The sequence below is a fragment of the Nyctereutes procyonoides genome, unplaced genomic scaffold, assembly GCF_905146905.1.
Source record: "Nyctereutes procyonoides isolate TBG_1078 unplaced genomic scaffold, NYPRO_anot_genome, whole genome shotgun sequence".
In the NCBI taxonomy this organism is placed as follows: Eukaryota; Metazoa; Chordata; class Mammalia; order Carnivora; family Canidae; genus Nyctereutes; species Nyctereutes procyonoides.
This window is the reverse complement of record NW_026575121.1, coordinates 5650816-5666585: the sequence shown is the minus strand read 5'-3', so window position 1 is coordinate 5666585 and position 15770 is coordinate 5650816. Positions and strand designations below refer to the sequence as shown.

Here is a 15770-nt window from a genome sequence, read left to right as displayed (position 1 = left end):
TGCTGCCCTGAGTGATAACAGTAGCCTGTGTTTCTCCTCCTCTTGCCGTTTCGCGGGAAAGGGCCGAAAGCTGTTAACAGGGATGAGAAGCTGAGGACAGAGAAGAAGCAACATTGGATGATGGCGATTGTCTTTACCAAACAGACCGAATAGTGACTGCAGTTTGGGGGGAAAAGCACGAAGGTAAATACTGGCCAGCCCTAGAGCCCTCGTGCTAGTTTAGAGCTCTGGGATTGGGTACCCCAAGGCCGGGTCTCACCCCAGGGTCACCAGAGCTGGCAAGCAGCCCATGACACACCCCCGTCCCTTTTCCTCTTGGGGTGAGTGTCCTGGTGTAGACAACGAGAGGAGGAAGCCAGCACTCGGTGCCCCAGTGTGTGTAAACTTAGCCTTCAGAATCCCTAGGCCAGTCCCTTGGGCTCTCCGGTGCCCCGGCTTCTTCTCTTGCAGTGTCTGCTCTGATGTCCCTGCCCGAGGACTGGCTCCTACCCCGGAGGGGACAAGAGCACTAGGAATAGATGGAGACGATGCCTCTCCACGGCCGTTCCTTGCAGGGCAGACACTGTCCATCGCACCCCCGCGCCCCCCGTGCCTTGGGGTACGGAGCCGTGTGAAGTAGAGGTAGGTGACGCGCAGGGTCCTTACCGGGCCCGGCACGAGAGGCAGACCTCAGACCTCCTGGAGCCAGCAAGGCCCTCACCTGGTGGTGGGATGACGAGGACTCTGGGCACATGTGTGTTTTGGTGCAACAGTCGGCTTCTCCTGCCTTGAGCCAGCTTGACAGGAGAACTCGTTCCAGACTTCTTTCAATGATGAATAAACCTTATTTTGCAAACAACCACTCGCCGCCTTCCATCCTCAGATAACACGAGTGCACAACTCCGTCATTTATCAAAGTGGAGACTACACCTACACAAGATCTACTTTTGGGCTAGGAGAGGGTGGTGATGGCACAGCTCATGAAAGCTCCCTTGCCAAGTTAATTTAAACTGGGTTGAGTCGCAATGCTAGCACGCGGGCTGAAAACACTGGGACTGACCTCAGAGCTGGGCTTGGCGGAAAACCGCGCTCTGCAGCTGAAAGCCAGCAGTGGGTCGGCCTGGGGGCTGCCGTTCAAGCATGTTTTTCGAGGACCTGACAAAGGACATTTAGCAGCTCCTTGAGACCCGCAGGAGTGTCAGCGAGTTCTCGGGGCACCTGGCACTGTCCTCTCACTTGGCAGCAGAGAGACTTGATGAAGGATGAAGAAACCGCTCATCCCTCAGAGTGGAGAGATGCAAGGGACGGATGTGCTGGGCTGAGAGGTTAGCGATCACCCTCACGGCTCTTGGCCACCTGCATGGAGGGAAGTCTGAGGCCTTGCAAAATTGCTTCAGGCCCCGCTGCCTAGAATTTGAAAGAAATTGGAAGGATGTAAAGAAATGAGACTGTGGAAGTATCCAAATTAATGATTGTTGAGGGATCCCTGGGTGGCTCAGCCCTTTAGCGCCTGCCTTCGGCCCAGGGCGTGATCCTGGAGACCCGGGATTGAGTCCCACATCAGTGCCCATTTCTTGAGCACCCATTCCAGGGTGTTCCCGTTTACCACAGGCTAGTCAGGCACTGAGCTCACACTCTGCACAACACCGCGTTCCGAGTCTGACTCGGTACCAGTACCGAGCTTCCGAAACCTGCTAAACCTGGCGATGGCCGTGTCCCTTCGGTTGTCTTTCTCAAATCTCCATGCTTCAGGAGCCCTGTCCTCAGTGGTGTCACTCTGCCAGGAAACAGGCCCAAAGGGGATTTGCAAGAGTCCTTCTTGCTGACATTTTAAGTTTCCTCTTTCTAGAAATGCGCTAGAGGGACCATTCACAGGCAACAGGAAAATGATGCGGTAGTGGCACTACTTGCAGCTCCCAGACCCTGGGGAGGAAGCGTGTGGTCGGAACTGGTGCTGAAGCTCAGACTGCCTGCCCGGTCAGTCAGCAGGAGTGCAGGAGGCCAGGGGCGGCGGGGGACACCCCCTGTCATGTGTGGAGGCCCTGTGTCTGCTGCTCTGGCTGCCACGATGGAATCTGGAACGAGCGCTGATGACTCTCTATCCAGCACAGTGCTTGGCACACGAGAGACATTTAATAAATCTTCGTCAAGTAGATGAACGGATGCGATAACCAAAGTTGAGAGCCAAGATGGAAACGGACAGGGAGAGGAGGAAGATGTCCTGAAGAAAGAAAGAACCAGTTAGCGACCCACAGGGGGAACGAAGGAGAAGGCCCCAGATGAAATGATGATGACGGTGTTTGATTTATTCGCTGTAGACTGATGGAGGAAATGCACTGACAACGTCTACTTGGACTTGCGTGGGAACCTGCAGTCAGGGCCTGAACCGGAAGGTATCCAGCTAGAGACGGCGGCCTGGAGATAGGGGTCAGGGCCACGGTGGAGTAGGGTGAGATGAGCCAGGGGAGTTACGGTTGAAGGAGTTTGGCAGTAAATCCAAACCATCAGAGAGGTGTGGCAGTGGCAGAGGCGGAGGTGGAGGTAAAGGTAGAGGTGGCGGTGGAGGTGGAGGTGGAGGTGGAGGTGGAGGTGGAGGCGGAGATGGAGGTAGAGGTGGTGGTGGTGGTGGAGGTGAAGGAGGTGGAGGAGGTGGTGGAGGTGGAGGCGGAGGTGGAGGTGGTGGTGATGGTGGTGGAGGTGCCAGTGGAGGTGGTGGTGGTGGCGGTGGTAGAGGTGGTGGTGTCAGTGGGGGTAGAGGTGGAGGTGGTGGCAGTGGAAGTGCAGGTGGCTGGTTAGACCGGATGCGGGGATTCTGCGGGCAGCAGCGCGGACAGGGAGTGTAGGTGGTGCGGCCCCCTGTGCTGGGAAAGCGCGCCCCTGGGTCTGTGGGAGGGCATTGCGGGGCCCAGGCAGGGCCCAGGCCAAACGATGGCCCTCCCTTCCCCCTCCCCCCTCCTTCCCCTCTTCCTCCCCCTCCTCCCCCTCCTCCCCCTCCTCTCCCCTCTAGCTCCTCGCAGCTTTCTCCTCCAGTGTCTGTGTCCAACCTCCGCTCTTCCCCTGCCTTGGTTTCTCTCCCCGCCCCCTTCACCCCCCTGCATGTCCTGTGCCCCCCAAAGCTCACATCAGTCCCTGTGCTTGTCACCTGCCTGGACAAGCTGCCCCCACAAGCTCCGGGGGGCTGCAACCTACTGGGACATGTTTCCCGTTTGCATCGGTTCCCACCGCGGCAAAGCGTAAAAAACGGGTAAGAGAAAATTAATTAAGTAATTGATTAAAATAAGTCATTTGTGGGACAAGTAAGCGGTTAGGCCCCTCGTAGAAGTTGGCATCTGCTCTCCGACTCTGGGATTCAGGCTCGCAGCGGCCGAGGGAGCCAAGGCCCGCTACCTGCTCTCTAAGTCGCGCTGTCAGCTCTGTCCCAGCACGAAAGGGGCTCGTTCCCGTGGCCTCCCAAGCGGTGGGCGCGGGTGCCCACTGAGGGGGCGCTCAGCACACGGGAGCCATGCCTGTGGGTGTGAGCACCCCCCAAGGTGGGCCAGCAGGATGGGCGCCCACTAGGCCCTGGGCCCCCAGATGCGCTGGCCCTGTTCATCCCCCCAACCCGCCGCTGAGCTCCGCTGGGCACCCCTTCTTGCTGCTTCCCCACAGCCCTGCCTGGCCTTCCAGCCTTGCCACCCTGCGTCCTTGACCCCCGTGCCGCCCTTCTTTACTCCCCAGAGAAGCTGATGACAAAAGAGGCCTCATGTATTTTATTTTACAAATTATGGGGTTTTTTTCCTTTTTTTTAAATCATAAAACTCCATTTTCCAGCATGCACAAACTCATGTATTTAATACGAAGAGACACATCCTATATACCCTCCTGCAAATTGCCCCTTTCACATAATACACAGTGGGCATCTTCCCGTCCTCCTAACAGCTTCACGGGACTTGTGATGTGGAGGTACCATAATTTTACTTAAATGCTCCACTACTAACATACATTTAGGGCATTCCTGGCTTTGGCTTTTGTTTTCTTCTGCTTTATTTTGTAAACAGCGCTGCCCTGAGCGTCCTGCCCTTGGATCCCTGTGCGACCACACCTGGTTAGGGGGCTCCTGCCTTGAGGGAGCAGTGGGTGTCTTCATGAGCATCAGGCGGTAGCAGTCATGGTGTGTCCAGGCCCGACGGCCAGCACGGTTCAGCTCCTACTTCAGGAACTAGTGTGTATACGGTGTGCAAATGAATTTGTTTCAAATATACCTGCAGTGACCTTTCTCTGCCTTTAAAGATATTTTTTCGGTAACTGAACAAGTTTATTTCTACCTATTGAAGGCCAGATTTCTACTTGTGCAAGTTTTCTTCAGAGTTTTTTTGTTGTTTTTGTTTTGTTTTTAAGATTTTATTTATTTATTCATGAGAGAGAGAGAGGCACAGACACAGGCAGAGGGAGAAGCAGGATCCCTGCGGGGAGCCCGACGACGTGGGACTCGATGGGGGTGGGGGGGTCAGGATCACACCCTGGGCTGAAGGTGGCGCTAAACCGCTGAGCCACCCGGGCTGCCCTTTCCTTTGGAGTTTAAATGTGCTCCCCGCCTTCCTATTTCTGGTTGCCTGTTTCTGTTTTTGCTTCAGAATCTTGCTATAGAATCAACTACCGCGTGAAGGAATCAGCCTCTCCCTATTTCAACCCACTCAACTATGAACGCTTAGCTCCTTAAAAAGATTATACCTAAAAAAAAAAAAAAGATTATACCTAGATATCAATAAAAATTTTGACATCAGAGCACCGTGTCTGCGGCTAACAGATCGACCAGCACAGAGGACTTAGGAGGAAAAACAAAAACAGTACCTACGCCACATCTACCTCCTCTTTTCCAGTCTCTTTTCATCTAGACCATGACTTTCTTCTTAGAGCTTTTTGTTTTCCTGAAGTTGGTTGGGTTTTTCTTTTTTAAGATTTTTTTGAAGCCTCTAAGTAATCTCTACACCCAATGTGGGGCTCAGACTCACAACCCCAAGATCAAGAGTCACACACTCTACCAACTAAGCCAGCCAGGTGCCCCTCTGGAGTTTAAATATATCTTTTTTCTTCCCCTCTGTATCTTTATCTAGCCATACTTTTCTTTATACATTTATCTAGACATACATGTATTTGCCGACTGTCCATACACTCAAGTTTTCAATAATGCTAGCTATTCCATAGAGCTCCTCTTTCCCCTCTGGAAACTTCGGTCATCTTGCTTTACACTGGATTACATGTCTGTCATTCTGGGAGTTCTCTTACTACTTTTTTTTTTTTTTATGGTTTCCCCTTCATTTTTGAGGATTACATCCTCAACTAACTTCCTAAGAAAGGGTATATAGGAAGTAAGTGTTCTCCCTCTGAAATGCCTGAAAATATCTTCTTTCTCCCTCATATTTCATTAATAATTTAGCTGGGGATAGAATTCCTGGTTGAAATAATCTTCTTCAGAAATACTGAGGCATTGGGCCATTTTGTTTTCGCACCCAGTATTGCTGGGGAAGCTGCACCTCCTTCCTTGGGGGTGAAGTGTTGCGAGGCAGGGTGTGTAATGGTTAAGGATGCAGGCTCTACCCGTAGACTGCTCCAGTTTCCAACCTGGCTCTGTTGCTATTTGCTGGCTCTGTGACTCCAGTTTCCTTGTCTGTGAAGTAGGAATGGTGATTACACCTACGCAGAGGGCTAATGATTCAGTGATTTAATAGAGTAGTGCTTCTATGAATTCCTGGTACAGAGTGTATACTTCCTGAGACTAATATTAATATTTTTCTTTACTGGAGCTTTTTTTTTTCTTCAGGGTTCTGATGTCCTACTAAGTGTGAACCGTGCTAGGACACCTCGTCAAATCTGTTATAAAACATTGAGATCCCCGAAGGGTCCCAGTCTGGGGCTTTCTACACTTCCTGGGCTCAACACTCAATATGGCATTCAGTCTAAAGACATCCCTTCATCTCAGGGATGAGATGAGTATAACATTTGTTATACTTCTTTCAAAATTTCCTCTCTTGCATTTTCTCTGTTCTCTCTCTTTTGAGCTACTATCGATCAGAGGTTGGTTCCTGGATTGATTCTTTAAGTGTCTAATCTTTTCTTTCAATTTTTCATTTTGCCTTATAATGAAATGTGTTCTGAAAAATGGCCCCATTTTAATTCTCCAATCCTTCAATTAAGATTTTAGGGCAGCCCTGGTGGCGCAGCGGTTTAGTGCTGCTTGCAGCCCGGGTTTTGATCCTGGGGACCCTGGATCGAGTCCCATGTCGGGCTCCCTGCGTGGAGCCTGCTTCTCCCTCTGCCTGTGCCTCTGCCTCTCTCTCTCTCTCTGTGTCTCTATGAATAAATAAAATCTTTAAAGAAAAAAAAAAAAGATTTAAAAAAAAATTTTTTTTAAATAAGCTCTAGGCCCAACACGGGGCTTGAATTCATGACCCCAAGTCAAGAATCTCATGCTCTACAACTGAGCCAGCCAGGCACCCCCAATTAAGAAGGTTTTTGAATTAAAATTATCCCATCTCCAAAAGCTCTGTTCTTTGATTTTTTTTTATTTCATGACATTCTTTATAAAAGCTCCTTTTGTGGATTTCTCTTCACTGAGGATACTAATTAGAGGGTATTGTTTGTTGATGTTCTTTTCTGTCCCCTGAATTATTTCTGTTTTCTGTTTCTTGTGAACTGTCTCTCTCTTTTGTGCTGAAGGCTTTCTTGATGATTCTTGCCTAGTCACATTTTTAAAGTGAGGGAATTGGATGTTTGATTAGGAGCTCTGTGTGTGGGCAGGACTTGTCAACTAACAGCCTTTGCTTTGTGGTGAGCAGGTGGGAGCTGGCCATGGTTCTGGGGATCCTGAAATGCCAGCATGTGAGGGACCTCAATTTGGGACATCACATATTCTCACTGCCCTGATTTTCCTCCAGAGTTTATTCAGTTTTTTAAAGAGAAAAATCCTATGTAATGTCATGTTATGTTTTGGGTAGATCAATCGCCCAATCAATCAGTCACCTCACAACTACCCAGCAAGGTGAATATAATTACCTCTATATTCCAGAGGAATGAACTGAAGCATAGCGACTAAATAAAGTGCCGTGAGTCACACAGCCAATGAGAAGTGACAGGAGAATTTAAACTCAGGTCTCTCAGGACGTCTGGGTGGCTCAGCAGTTGGGCATCTGCCTTTGGCTTGGGTCATGATCCTGGGGTCCTGGGATGGGGTCCCCACAGGGAAGCATCTGTCTATGTCTCTGCCTATGTCTCTGCCTCACTCTTTGTGCCTCTCATGGATAAATAATATATTTTTAAAAATAATAATAATAATAATAGTCATTACAAAGGGCATTGCACACAGGTATGTTTCTGAAGCCAAGGACCCTCTGTTGGCACTGTTGCAATATCCATTTCGTGTGAGGGTCAGTGACAGAGCTACTTGATGCCTGGCCACAGCCTCTACTGTTGACAGAAATGCAGGCTCTCTGCTGAGCGAGAGTCATTCTCTTAACTTTTTAATGGCATCCAGGGTCGCGATGAGTCGAAACTGTAGTTTCTCAGCCGTTGTCCAATTCGGAGTTTGCTTAAAACCTCTCTGCCTTGGAGCCCTCATCTGTGAAGAGAGAATATAAGAATCATTCCGGGCACCATTCAGGAATGGCTAGTGTCAGGTCATACCAAAAAAAGTCTTGGGGTTGTTAATTATGAAGCAAAAATGATCCAGAAACTCCCCCTGAGTGACCCGAATTGAATTTTATTAGTATAACTTGTCATTTGCTAGAGAGTCTGAATGCAGAAAGAAATGAGAATATTCCCAACCAGAAAGTGGACAATCTCTCCCCAACACATCAGTTTTTATAGTTGTGAGATGTCATACGTATATTATTAAGGACAGGACGCACACATCCCCAACACACACCTCTTCAGGAGTTGTTTTCAGACCGGAAGAGGGAGGCCTTTGTACTCATAGGAAAAGAAACCTTCTGGTACACATGTAAAAAGTGGTTCAAGTATTCATTTTCAATAACATTAAACAAGGTAAAACGTACATTTGAAAAGATATTTAAGTGTACATTCTTTTTTTCTTTAAGTTTTTTGGAGAGAGAGCATGAGACGGTGGGGTAGGGAAGGGCAGAGGGTGAGGGAGAAGCAGGGAGCCCAACCTGGTGTTCAGTCCAAGGGCCCCCAGATCATGACTTGAGCCAAAGGCAGATGCTTAACCAACTGAGCCCCCCAGGGACCCCTTAAATGTGCATCCTGAAAACAAGCCAAGCTGTAGACAGCCTCCAAGGGCCTCTTGGATGATCCCTACCTTCTGGAATTCACACCCTTGGGTGGTCCCCCTCCCATGTTGAATATGGGTGACCTGTGTAAGCATTAGATGTCGAGGGAATGATGGTGTGTGACTTCCAAAGCTAGGTCCTAGAAGATATTGTGGTTTCTACCTTGCTTGCTGTCTGTTGGATCTCTCACTCTGGGCAAAACCAGCTGCCTCACTGGGACACTCAAGCAGTCCTGTGATGACCCACGGGGTGAGGAATTAAGGCTTCCTACCAACAGTCATGTGAAGGAGCTTCTTGGAAGTGGATCCTCCAGCCCAGCCAGACTCAGATGATGGCAGACCCAGTTAACATTTTGACAACTTGATGAGAGAGGCCCCAAGCTAAAACTACCTAGCTGAGTCACGCCCCAGCTCTTAAACCATAGAAGCTGCCAGATAATAATAAGTGTTTATTGTTGTCTTAAAACACTACGTTTGGGTGTTACACAGCAATAAATATTTGATACAGTGAGTCACAGTAAACAAGGCTAAGGAGATTCAGAGAGGTATTTGAAAATAAAAGGAATCCCAGTATTTATCCAGAACTTTTAACTTTTAGGGGCATCTGGGTGGCTCAGTGGTTTAGTGTCTGCTTGTGGCTCAGGCTGTGGGATCCTGGGGTCCTGGGATCGAGTCCCACATTAGGCTGCTTCTCCCTCTGTCTGTGTCTCTGCCTCTCTCTCTCTCTCTCTTTCTCTCCTGAATAAAGAAAAAAAAAACCCAAAATATAAAAACTTTTAACTTTTAGAACATGTTAAGAAGCTCTTTGGATTCTGCGGAGCTGCTCCCACTCACCTGTGGATGGACACCCCCCCCACCCCCCGCATCCATACCTACCTGTTCATTAGGCTGTAACCACACTGCTGGGGAACCGCTGCAAGAACCTGGGAGGTGGACCAGTTGAGAGAGGGGAGACGGAGCCTCCCCCTCAGCAACAAACCACAACAGAAAACAAGGCCCAAGACTTTAAAATCCAACAGTGGGCATGAGCCCAGTCACCTTCCAGTTCGCACCGGTGGACCCAGGGTCCCCAGCCGTGCATCCCACACACCACCTTCCCGGGAGGAGCCGCCCAAGCGCTGGAACAGCCCAGGGGCTACCTGCGTCTCACCGAGTCTTTAGAACGAACTAGGCCCTGGAGTTTTGTAGGAAGCGGGCGTGGGCGCCCCCTGCTGGCGTCCAAGGAATTACACCTCCCGAGCCCCGGGCCCTAGGAGTACGTGGCCAGGTGGGGGGTTAACAGGGAAGCCGCACCCGGGCGGTGATTTCCAAAAAGAAAAATTCACCTAAGTACTTTTTCTTTTTTTGACCTATTGCAGATATTTTTCATTCTTTCCCCCACGTGTATCTATACCCTAGTGGCGCAACTAATGGGTTGCAGTTCTTGGTTGTACGCATTTTGGTGAAATCATAGCAGCCTCCCTGCGCAGTCTAATTCCCTTGGCAAGTCTTGGAGAAGTGCTTGAAAAGTTTGTTAAGTTTTTCTTGAGAGCTAGAATGACAACTACTGACTCAGCTGCCCTTATATACTTAATTTTGGTTGGTTCCAGAAGACCCCGGGGCAAGATTTCAGATATTCACTGTCCGTTTGTTTTCCCTTCCCACCCTGCACCCCCACCATGTCAGCATTTTGCCTGCCTTTGCCTTTTTTCGGGGGGAGGGTTAGAAAAGGGCAGGAATAGGGGAGGCTAAATAATCACAAAAAGATACAAAAGGGTGACAGCACATGTGTAGAGAGCTTTAGAGACCTCGGATCCCAAGGTGATGCACAGGAACCTTGCACGGCAGGTGTCAACACCCTCGGGAAGAGGAGGTTCACAGGAGCTCAGGGTGACCACCTTGGCCGTGTCAGTGTCCGCAGCATAAAATAGAACAGAATTAGACTGAGCTTAACGCACCAACAGCAGCATTTCCCTTCATCCCCAAGGGAATGTTTGGCATCTTTCTGCAAAGACCTATCTAGAAGCAACACTTCTCTCCCTCCCTCCCTCCCTCCCTCCCTCCCTCCCTCCCTCCCTCCCTCCCTCTCTCCCCCTGCGCCCCCACCCCAACATCCCCCCCCCCGCCCCCGTCATGGTGCATTTCCACCGGCGCTTGGTGCTGCTGAGCCCGAGCGAGTCTGGGCTCCTCCCGCGGGGCTCCCGTCCCGGCCGGAGGGAAGCGGAGCGCAACCCGCGGTCTCCCCGGGGTCTCCCGGCCGCGGTCCCCTCCAGGACGGCTCCCCCCGCCCCCCCGCGCCCCCCCCCCCGCGGTCGCGCCCTGCGGCGTCGCCTTGGCTTTCCTGCTCCCGCTTCCTGCGCGCGCCGCCCGGGGAGCCCGCTCGCGGAGGAGCCGCTGCTGGGGGGCTGGGGGGCTGGGGGGCCTGGGGGCGCGGAGCGAGCTGCGCTCCCCACCCCCGGCCCTCCTGCCGCCCCGCGGCCCCGGCCCGGCCCCGGCCCGGCCCCCGCCCCGGCCCCCGCCCCGGTCCCCGTCCCTGTCCCCGTTCCTGTCTCGTCCTTGTCCCCATCCCTGTCCTGCCCCAGTCCCGTCCCTGTCCCCCGTCCCTGTCTCGTCCCTGTCCTGTCCCCTGCCCCTGTCCCCGTCCTGTCCCCTGTCCCCGGCCCCGTCCTGTCCCCTGCCCCTGTCCCTGTCCTGTCCCTGTCTCGTCCCTGTCCCCGTCCTGTCCCCATCCCTGTCCTGACCTATCCCCATCCCTGTCCTGCCCCAGTCCCGTCCCTGTCCTCCGTCCCTGTGTCGTCCTTGTCCCTATCCTGTCCCCGTCACTGCTCCCGTCCCATCCCTGTCTCGTCCCTGTCCCTGTCCCCGTCCTGTCCCTGTCTCGTCCCTGTCCCTGTCCCTGCTCCCGTCCTGTCCCTGTTTCGTCCCTGTCCCTGTCCCGTCCCCGTCCCGTCCCCTGCCCCTGTCCCCGTCCTGTCCCTGTCTCGTCCCTGTCCCCGTCTTGTCCCCATCCCTGTCCTGACCTGTCCCCATCCCTGCCCACGTCCCATCCCTGTCCACGTCCCGTCCCCGGCGGCCCCGCCCCGCACTGGGGGGAAAGCCGGGTCCTGCCCAACCCCAGCTCCCGGAGCCCTGCGCTCTGGGCTGCGGGCACAGGGGGCGGGGGCGGGGGTCCCGGGGCGGGGAGTGGCCGCAACAGAGGGGGGGGCAGGACGGACAGGGACAGGGATCCCGCCATCGCCTGGCCCACGGAAGTCCGCCCCCCTCTCCAGGGCCGTGGGTGTGGTTCTGAACTGTGGTCTTTGATTTTTCCTAGGATGATGTGCAGGGGGGTCCACAAGTCGCCCCCAAAAGTCTGTGTCCTTTGAATGTTTCCAGAAGATTTGGCACTGCACCAAAAGCAGACAGGTAAACACCTGTAAACATCACCCTGTGACGGTCCCTTCCCCCACCAACGTCTTGAAATGCGTCCCTCCCGGGGCAAGCATCGTGGGGAAGCCAGCGGCCTGGCCTTTTACTCTCTTCACAAAGTCAGAGGACACCTCACGGGGAGGGGGGACATCTGCTTTACAGAAATGTGAATTTTAGGCCCTTTCCTGGCATTCCTTCTTTCCAGATGAAATTTCCACTCTTGTTAGATTTTAAGCCCCCAGTCTCTTCTGATGCGAGTTCCTATTTTGTAATTTATTCAGCAAATATATATGAAGTGCCTACTGGAGAGTATTCTGGACACCAAAACTGAAAAGAAGAAAAAAAAATACACGTCCCTGGGTTCCTGGAACTTCACTCTGATGGGTGCACCGGGAGGTTAGACAGCAGCAGGTAAGTGTGGTCAGCAGGTGACCCCACGTGGAGCGGGGTTGCTCCGTTGGGTGGTTGGTTAGGGAAGGCCTTCCTTTCTGGCAGGATAGCTGAGGCCTTAGGAGAGGAGGGGGAGCCACGCAGAACTCCCAGGACGAGCAAGCAGAGGGAGGTGCTGGAGATGAAACACAGGGGACGGGGCCGCATCCCGGGGAGCCTCCTCCGGGGAGGTGGGAAGCTGTGGAGGGGTCACAGAGGAGTGACCCCGCAGAGGGGACCCAGAGATTGTCAAGGCTCAGGGGAGAGCAGACCAGGCCTGGGGCAGAGGCGTCAGCCAGAGGGTGGGTAGTGACAGATGGAAGGTGCCAGTGGCTTGCCTGCCCCCTACCTCCACCCCTGTGTTCACTGTGAAGATGGTGACAAGTGGTCATTGTCTGGGTATACAGGAAAGATCCAGGTTTTGTAGGGCCTAAAGCTGATATCACTGGGAGGCCCTATTGAAGGCAACAAACATAAAATTATGACTCCAAATTTAGGTAGGAAAATTAGTATTATAAGGAGTTCTTGCCCCGGGGTCCATGAACACCCCTTCCCACCTTCTATGGATAAAATCCAGGAGGTAGGGACACCTGGGTGGCTCAGTGGTTGAGCGTCTACATTCGGCTCAGGTTGTGATCCTGGGGTCCTGGGATCCAGTCCCACATCGGGCTCCCCACAGGGAGCCTGCTTCTCCCTCTATATCTTTCATGAATTTTTTAAAAAAGGGGGACACCTGGGTGGCTCAGTGGTTGAGCATCTGCCTTTGGCCCAGGGCGTGATCCTGAAGACCCGGGATCGATTCCCACATTGGGCTCCCCGCATGGACCCTGCTTCTCTTTCTGCCTGTGTCTCTGCCTCTCTCTCTGTGTCTCTCATGAATAAATAAATAAAATCTTAAAAAAAAAAAAGGCCACACTAGCACTAAGACTTTCTCTCCAACCCAAGCAGAAGGACCCAAGGAGAATTCAATGGCAAAATAATAATAATAATAATAATACTTAAAAAATAAAAATCCAGGAGGTATGCACTTGGGTAGGAAAAAAAAGTACATTTTCATTAACCTCTAGCTGAAAATTAGTAATTTTTTCAATTCTAAACGCAGGCAACACACCACAGTAGTAAGACCAATACCTATGACTTTGTCACTAACAGAAGTCACTTAGGACAACATAGTTGTACAAATAGCCCAGAGTATCCTTCACACTCATCATTTCTTTAATATTTTAGTAGTTATTAGACCTGCCAGTGAATCTTCTCATTTAATGCACTAAGAAGCAAATATGACTTTATTATAAGTTTGTTGGATCCCTGGGTGGCGCAGCGGTTTGGCACCTGCCTTTGGCCCAGGGCACGATCCTGGAGACCCGGGATCAAATCCCATGTCGGGCTCCCTGCATGGAGCCTGCTTCTCCCTCTGCCTGTGTCTCTGCCTCTCTCTCTCTCTCTCTCTGTGTAACTATCATGAATAAATAAATAAATAAATCTTAAAAAAAAGTTTGTTTAATACTGTGATAACTGTATTTCAGTGGTGTCCTTTGTAATCATATGTACTTTATTTTATACATTTAAAAATACTATTTTGAGAAGAGGTTCATAGGCTTCACCAGGCTACCACAGAGGGCCATAGGAAAGGAAAGGACTAAAAACCCATGGTTTAGAATGAAAAAGTAAATTTAAAATATTCCTATTTATTTATTTATTTATTTATTCATTCATTTATTTATTTATTTATTTATTTATTTATTTATTTAATATATATATAAAAACCCACATAGTCAATCCACCAAAAACGTCTATTTTGAGTTGAGTTGGAGAAGACCCCAGAATTCTCCATCCCGATCTAACATGATGCACTGAGTGTTGGCGAACTGCGGTTGCATCGGGGCTGTTCGGGGTGCATCTGGGGGTGCGGGGCTGTGTGCTGGAGGCGGGGATGGGGGGCACTCGGGAGAGCCACGTCAGTCTGGAGCTTTCGAGATGGGTGGATTTGGCCAAGTAGAGGATGGAAGAGGAGGCAGTAGGAGACAAACAGAAGGGGATGGATGCAGGAGAGAGGGGGGCTGGGGGGCTGGCTAAGGTTCAGGGAGGGAGAACCCAGAGCAGGTGGGGCGCAGGCTACTGAAAGGCTGGGTTGAGGAAGGCGAACATTTCATGTCGGCTACCGGAAACCATCAGGCGCTAAAATGTTAATGGTTTATCTTTTATTAATGTGCTAATCTACTGGGAAGGCTTGTGGGTCTTTTTTTAGGATTTTGTTTATTCATGAGAGACATATGGAGAGAGGCAGAGACACAGCAGAGGGAGAAGCAGGCTCCCTGCGAGGACCCTGATGCAGGACTTGAACCCAGGACCCCGGGGTCACACCCTGGGCCGAAGGGCAACGCTCAACTACTGAGCCACCGGGCATCCCAAGGCTTGCATTTTAAAAAAGGCCTATTGGAGCCCCAAAAATGTGACCCAAAGGCAATCCTTTTTATTTTTTCAATTTTTGATTATGGAAATTTCAGTAATATAATGAACCTTTATGTTCCCATCATCCAGCCTCAGGAGTTACCAACTTATTGCCAGTCTGATTTCATCTATATCACCATCCACTTCTCTCTTGCTCCGTAATCTAAAAGATGGACTAAAAAAAACAAAAACAAAAACAAAAACCATATCATAGATTTTTTTTTTTTACACGTTACTCCAGTTGGGATCCAAAAAAGGTCCATAAATTGCAATGAGCTGATCTGTCTTTTTAGTCTCTTAATCTATAGTTTGACTCTCTTTTTTCTTTCAATTTATTTGTTTTAAAAAAAAGACAGTTATTTGCTCTTTAGAGTTCCCCCTCTCCACCACCGCCACCACCACCACCAGTCAGGATTTTGCAACGGCATCACCATACTGAGTCTAATATATCCTCTGTCCCTGGGGTGGCCGTACTTTGATACTAGCTTCAGGTTTGCTCTTTTTCACAAGATAGTCTCATAGCTGGCATCATGTCCTTTCATCGGGAGGCACTTAAATGCTGGTTGTCTCTATTTGTGAAATTACCAATTGTTGATTCTCAATTCCTAAATAGGAGTGGATATTTAATGATGGAATGTCAGATACGCAGGCACATCACTTGGAGGAGGGCTGTGTTGGGGGTACAGAGAACCAACATATCTTGCCACCCTTTGAATTACACCACACATCACATAGGTGGACAAGTTCTTAGTCTGCTTTTCTTTTTTTTCCTGTTTACTTATTTATATTATTTTTATTTTTTAAGATATTTATTTATTAGAGAGAGAGAGAGAGAGAGAGCAGGAGCCAGGGGAGGGCAGAAGGAGAAGGAGAAGCAGGTGCCCCACTGAGCAGAGAGCCCGATGTGGGGCTCAATCCCAAGACCCTGAGATCATGACCTGAGCTGAAGGTAGATGCTTTTTAACTGAGTCTGTTTTCTTTCTTTCTTTTTTAAATAAATATTTTTAAAAATTTTTTAAACTTTTTAAAGATTTTATTTATTCATTCATGAAAGACACACACACACACACAGAGAGAGAGAGAGAGAGAGAGAGAGAGGCAGAGACAGAAGGAGGCTCCATGCAGGGAGCCCAGCGCAGGGCTCGATCCCCGGTCTCCAGGATCACACCCTAGGCCAAAGGTGGTGCTAAACCACTGAGCCACCAGGGCTGCCCCGGAGTCTGTTTTCAAATGAGGCTGTTGCAAAGGAGCTACTGTGGCC

General features: G+C 50.6%; 1 long non-coding RNA gene across 1 annotated transcript; it reads left to right on the top strand.

Moving 5' to 3' along the window:
* Positions 1 to 3086: 3086 nt before the first annotated feature.
* LOC129516544 (uncharacterized) lies at positions 3087 to 12808 on the top strand. Its single transcript, XR_008665785.1, has 3 exons — positions 3087 to 3223; positions 11535 to 11626; positions 11911 to 12808. It is a non-coding gene; the product is annotated as an uncharacterized LOC129516544 (long non-coding RNA).
* Positions 12809 to 15770: the final 2962 nt, after the last annotated feature.